Below are 6,788 nucleotides of genomic sequence, written 5' to 3'. Positions count from 1 at the left end.
TTATAAATTACAAAATAATAGTTTGATAAGTTTTTTTTTATTTTTTAAATGAACTTAGAAGTACATTTTTAATTTCTAAAGCTTGAAATTAAATCTCATTCGTTTTTACAGTTCGGAAATTATAGACCCGTATTAAATTGTTCACGGAAGAATTCCGAGAGTTTCTTCTTTTTTTCGGCACCAAACACTAAATTTTCGAGAAGACAATCGGGACATTTACAAATTAATTTTTAATTAAATTTCCTTTCGGCTTTTAATTGAAAGAAAATGTGAGCTGATCCTTTTAAGCTTTAGGTCAAATTTCATTAACTTCATTGGATATAAACATTTGAGCAGGATATTAAACTTCCTGTTGGGCTGTAAATTTAGATCTTTTTTTTTATTCCTATATATTTTGAAAATTCTATTTTGAAATGAGAACGACAAACACTCTGACATTTAATATTTTAATTCAATTACAGCAATAAAATTCAATTAAAATTTTTAATATCTCTACAAAACATAATGGTGTAACACAGTTTTTTATTTTTGTCGGTGCATTTTTATTGGCCGGAAAATCACATGATAGGATCCAGTTTTTCCACATTGAATTCCATGTTGCTTTTGCTATCACCATAAAATTAATAAAAATCATAAAGTTATTGTTTAATTTCCAGGTAAACCTGTACTGTTATTATTATGTTTTTGATTTTGATTGCTTTCTAAAATAAGAGTTTAAAGCTAAGAGAATTGTCTTTTTTTATAACGTAATTTTACTCTACATTTTAATATTAAGTTATTTGAAACGGTATCTACAGGTACAGGGGCTTAGCCCCCTAGTTATTCATACTGTGTTTTTATTGTATGTCATTGTCAAAATTTGACTTAAGGATTACTTTAATACTGAATTACGATTAAATGAATTACAGTTATTGCGAGGGTCGGTAATCTGAAGACAGCCTAGAGTATGAATGGTCAAGCGCAGGTAGCGGTAGTGGCGAAAAGAATAAATTGACTTCCTGTTTACTGTTTCAGATTATTTTTTTCGACTGAAACTAGAGCCTACACCATCGTTAAAATCTTCAAAAGTTATATTTCGGTGATCGGACAAGAGCCGGTTGAAGATCGTTGAAAGATTTTGGATTGGAAGCCCAATCCCAGCGATGGTTGGTCAATACGAATTCTGCTCACATCGATCACAGTGCTGTCGTAAAATATCTTCAGTGGTTGACGAATCATGGGTTAGATACGTTGCCGCTGGGCTAACCGTGGGAGGATTTTCCTCTCCATGCTTACGTGAATGCGAGTAAGTTCCATCAAAAAATCCTCCACGAAGACTAGTGTATCCTAAAGCGTTTCCAGGAATTTTCTGTGTTAGGTTCAATTTACAAGGGTACTCAATTAAACATTGATTGCAACAATGTCGCAATCGCCTGTTCAATTCCGGTTATTAAAAAAAAATATTTATTGCGGAATTATTTACTTACAGTATTTTTTTCTACCTGTTTCCAACTTTGAGAATAAATTTTGGATCGAAAACAAAACAATTTAACAAAAAGATAAGTAGCCACTCGAAATATGGCAATTTTTTCATTTTATTTAGTAATTTGTTTCTTCTTCGAATATCTGTAGTTCAATATATGTCTCTCAATCTAAATAATAAATAAAACTTGAAAAATTTTTATGAATGGTGGTATTAGGGGAAAACTAATCCTGATCGTAGTAATAAAAATCTCTAGAATATTGAGTCTGTTCATTCCTCGCCACTTAAAGACAAAATCTCCGGATATTTTCAAGGATTCATTCCGGTTTTAGTAAACTTTTTGTTGTTTACACTTGGTTAATAAGCCACATTGCAAAATCATTGCTTGTAGGATAATCAACTCACGGAACAACAGGGGTACACAAATCAAGAGGGTGCTTTACTCTAGAAATGTCTAAAGCCTAATTGATGTCATTTCATTTACCTGCCTACTAGCCAAGGGTACAAAGCGGGACAAATCTCCATAGACATTTTTTATGCAAATTTGTAGTTTTGAAACAGTAAATTAGATATTTAAGTAACATTTTTGATTATTTAAGGCAGTGTTCCCCAGCCCCCGGTCCGTGAATCAAATGGTACTGGGCCACCCATTTCATTGAAACTGAATTTAAATTCCTAGGTTTATACCCCAAATTAAAAATATCTGAGTTCCATTAAAATTTTCTTTATTTAAAAAAGAGACCCCCAAAGGTAGTGACATAAATTTTTCAATGCTTGTGATGTATCATCGTTTCCGATTACCCCCAGATGGAACCGTCTCATTGCAAAGAAACAAGCTCAGGGTTCTCATAGATTTAACGTAAGTTAAAATGCTAAATAACTTTATACTTATTTTTGGCATAACTGTATTTTATTTTGAAAGCTTTTAATAAAATAGTCTGAAGTAAAAACAATTAACGTTCCCTCTCCCCCAGCGGGCCGAGGTAAAATTATCAAACGTTAACAGGTCCGCGGCGATAAAAAAGTTGGGGAACACTGATTTAAGGGATCATTTTTTAATATTTAGAAGAGGAAGAATTTTTAAATTTTTTTTTTTGGTGGGGAGTGTTTTTCCAGTTTATTATGTCATCATTTTTTTTTTTTTTCGATTTCGAGGGGATGTTCTCACCAGCCTTGAGGAGAATGGGCACTCCTGCTATGCATCAATGTATCAATGATCAATTACTAACCAGTTACCAGTAGTAACCAGTTGATAGAAAATGACGCCAATATCTAAAGAATACATTATCAAAAATGTATGATAAAAATTTTGTAACCAGACCTTAATGACGATCTATGGATGTTCTTCAGCAAGTCAAGCAAGATACTTAAAGAAAAAAAAAAGCTTAGATTTACTTTTGTTTAAATTTTTTAATGCAAATATGTCGAAATTATATTTTTAAATCAAGTAGAATCTTCTTTTTTTTTTGAGTTTTGTACAAAATAAAAGTTTATTTAAAAAAAAATTTATTTAGAAAAATCAAGCAATTTTCTACTCATTTATTTTTTCGTTTTATTTTATTTATTTTTTGTTGTTCTTTTTTAGTTTATTTGATCACTGCAGCTTGTTAATGTATCTCAAAATTCGTTTAATGATATATGAAACGTTATCGATGGATCGCAGATTTTTACTGGAGCTGTCATAAATTGCATGTTTTTTAAATGAGCATTTGTTTCTTGGAGTTAAAGCTAAATTCGTATTTTCATCAATTGCTTGATAAATTTGCAACAAATTTACACAAATACTTAGAAAGTTAAATATTTAAATAAAATAAGAAAATTAAAACTGCCACGTTAATTTTAAGATTTTTGTTTTTCATACCTTTGTTTATAATATGTCTCATTAATTAATTTTTCTGCATTAAATTGACTTTTTAGAAAACGTGAAAATCCTAAATAAGTTAGGAAGCCGTAGCTTTCTATCGCTACATTTTGTTTTCAGGCAAAATTGAACATATTTATTTTGCACCTGATTAAATTTAAGTGAGCTAGTCACCTGCTTAAAAAATAAGCGTAATTTATATTGAGCAAAACCGTTAAATTCAAGTAATAATACATCTTTTTAGAAATAAACTGCCTGTCGCTAAGCTGCGTTCTGATTACGAGGATTACAACAAAATTGAGAATATTTCAAGAGTATTCGAAACAGCGCCATTTTCATTAAATTTCCACTCACTTTTGACGTGTTCCAATTCATTACCGAAACAACGTGGCAAATTCTAAAATTAGGAGAAATAAAAAAAAAAGAAAAATTCCAAAGAAGTTAAGTGATTGTAAATCTTTATTACGTGTTCCAATTTAAATCATTGTTTCAAGCCCGAATTCCACGTCAGCAAACTGTTTAGGCAGTTGTCAGGATTGAAGATTTATTTAGTTCCAATCCAATCAACCTTTTGGTATTCCCGACCATCGGAATAAAGAATTTACGATTCGTTGCTCCAAAGTAGTTTTGTCGAAAGATTTGTTTCCATATCAACACTTTATATTACGACAAAACCTTTAAAATCTTACGACAAAATCTTTTTTTAAAACCCATTAAAAAATAATTTTCAAATTTTTTTTTATTATAAACCTTTATTTACAAAAAAAACGAAACTTTTCGTTTTAAGTTCTTTTATTTTTGTAATTCACTGAAAAGCCCGTAGTAATTTTAATTTCATATTTTTTAATAAATTTGCTAAGCAATGAATCGTTTTCTTTTAATTCTAATTTCGAAGCTAAATTTTAATATGAATATTTATTTATTTGCAGATTCTTCTTCTTTTTTTTTTTCACTCAGAAATCTTAAACATTAAAATAAAAAAACTTCGCTCACCATTTTGAAAAAAAAAAAGGTTGTTGGTAAAACGATACTTATACTGTTCGTAATCTTGTATGTAGTATGATGTAACACTCATAGTAGCTTGATCATATTTTAATATACTTAATATTATTATAAGATAATTTAATTTTAATTAAAATGCACAAAACATTAGAAATTAAGTGTTAGTTTAAACATTTTTAAGTATTCCACACAATGCCAAATATATGTTGCAAAAATATTATGTTCCAACGACGAAGTTTTTTTTTTTTTAGTATTTACAGCATCAATCTCAAATCATCAAATAATATTCTATTTATGTCTTAGAATATGATCAATTTTTTTAGAATATTTTGTTTTTATTTCACTTCGATCCTTTTTAGATTTTCCCCTCTGTTTCCTTCGTCTACCAAACAGATCCTGCCTTCTTCAGTAGTAAATCATAAAATTTCGATAGCATTTTGTTTGTTTGTTTCGTTTTTCTTCCCGCCACTTTAACAACAACCAGCCTCTTTCAATGCACATACTTTTTTATTCCATTTACAGTATGGATTCTTTTACAAAAAGATTCTTGGGTTTTCTTACACAAAACCCTGTATGTATTTAGTGGTTTTATTCGTTACGCTTAATTCAGTTTTAAATAAAATTATTTTCAGAAACGTTTGGTTTTTGGACATAGTTATTTCAAAGAGGCAAAAGATCGTATTCAAAATTAAAGTTTTTCGTTCATATAACACTGCCCCCTCCCCCTCTCCTGTTTCAGACAGATGTTACTTTCACTAAAAACTGCAAGCGGAAATTAAACTATTTGCGATGGTGTTTCATTTATACTCAATTTGTTCCAAACATGCGGAAATCAAACGCAACAAATCTGCGCGAAGCGTTGGTTAACATTTTTATTAGCAAATTCCTTTCTTTATTTCTTCGAAACCTAAAATTAAAAAATAAATAAAATGGAATTAAGATAAATTAACTCATTAAGAGGTTTCATATAAACAGCCTTGCAATTAAACGAAGGAAAAAAGATATGTTGCGAGTAAAAGTAGATTGATTAGAATATATTTTGTAATTTCTTGTTCAAGATGCAAATACATTTAAGTAGACACATAAATCTAACGATGCAATTAAAATAATCTGCTTTAGTTGTTCAGATGAATTAACGTATACTGCAGGGCAATAAAAAATATCGATGTATTAAGCTACAAAAAAAAACAAAAACAAATGGAGATTTTTATATGTTTGAAATTTTTGTATAAAGCTATAAATTGCAAATTTTAAAATAAGAAAAGAAAAAAATCAATTATCTGAAACTGTATTTTAACGTTGATGGCATTACAAAGGAAAGAAGATAGTGGTCAAGCCACTTTTCTCGAAATTTATAATAAAGCGCTTGTTTGTTTCTTTTTAATTGCACTACAATACAGACATAGTTGAAATTTTGCTCTTTTAGTACTCTTTGTGTGGTATTATATTGTAATTCTGTAGTCGGGTTTCTCAAATCCACCAGGGTGTTCCGTAAGGGCTGCCATTAATATTTATTTTTAGACTATATGTTAACTTATAGTCAAAAATATATAAATAAAGAGCACTAAGGGTTGAAAGCTACTGCTTTAGTCAAAAAAAAAAAAAAACATAAACTACTAAATCAGCAGTGTGGAAGCTGGGTTCTTGACTTTATCTTTGACAAGAAATCTAAAACCATACATTAATGGTGATCGTTAGGGTAAACCCTGCATATATAGGACAATTCTTTCATGAAAATTATAAAAATTTAAGAGTAGAATGCTGAACATATTTTCTAATTCAATTTTATTAATTTGAATTCGAAAATTATTATTCTTATTTTTCTAATTATAGTTTCATTACAAAAATTTTAATGAAATCATATACTTATTTTACATAATGTTTACATTGCACATCACAGATTTTGTTATGCAAGTAGACTAGTTATTGATATTGTAAGCTGAGAATTCAAAATACTTTCCCAGTTTTGAAGATATTCATGATTATTCACTCTACGCGTGCCTTTAACCATTGAGCCAATGTGGTTCAAATTTAACATTTCGCTATTTTAAAACTAATAACACAAAAGAGTTTAAAGTGATTTGCTGCTTTACTAAATGCAGTAATGAGTAATCGTTATATAGTTGTTTTTTTATTATTATTATTATTTTTATTTTTATTTATTTATTTATTTATTTATTTGAAGCAGACAAATTTGACATTCATTTACGTATTTCTATTGTTTGAAGCAGTAAAGTCTTGGTGATATGGTATTTTTATCACATACTATTATTGTGCAGGCATCGATACAAAGATGATCATCCCTTTAAGACTCTTTGATCAAATACCAAATAGTCAGTAAAAACAAAGGCTAACTTAAGCAATAATAAAAAGCAATAGAACAACATTAAGTAAAGAAGCAGACGATATTTTTGGAACTGATTTGAATTTGTCTAAAATAAAGCGAGTTTTTTTTTGGAGAAG

The sequence above is a fragment of the Parasteatoda tepidariorum genome, chromosome 4 (genome assembly GCF_043381705.1).
Source record: "Parasteatoda tepidariorum isolate YZ-2023 chromosome 4, CAS_Ptep_4.0, whole genome shotgun sequence".
Taxonomy (NCBI): domain Eukaryota; kingdom Metazoa; phylum Arthropoda; class Arachnida; order Araneae; family Theridiidae; genus Parasteatoda; species Parasteatoda tepidariorum.
The sequence above is the reverse complement of the archived record's forward strand: the minus strand, read 5'-3'. Positions refer to the sequence as shown.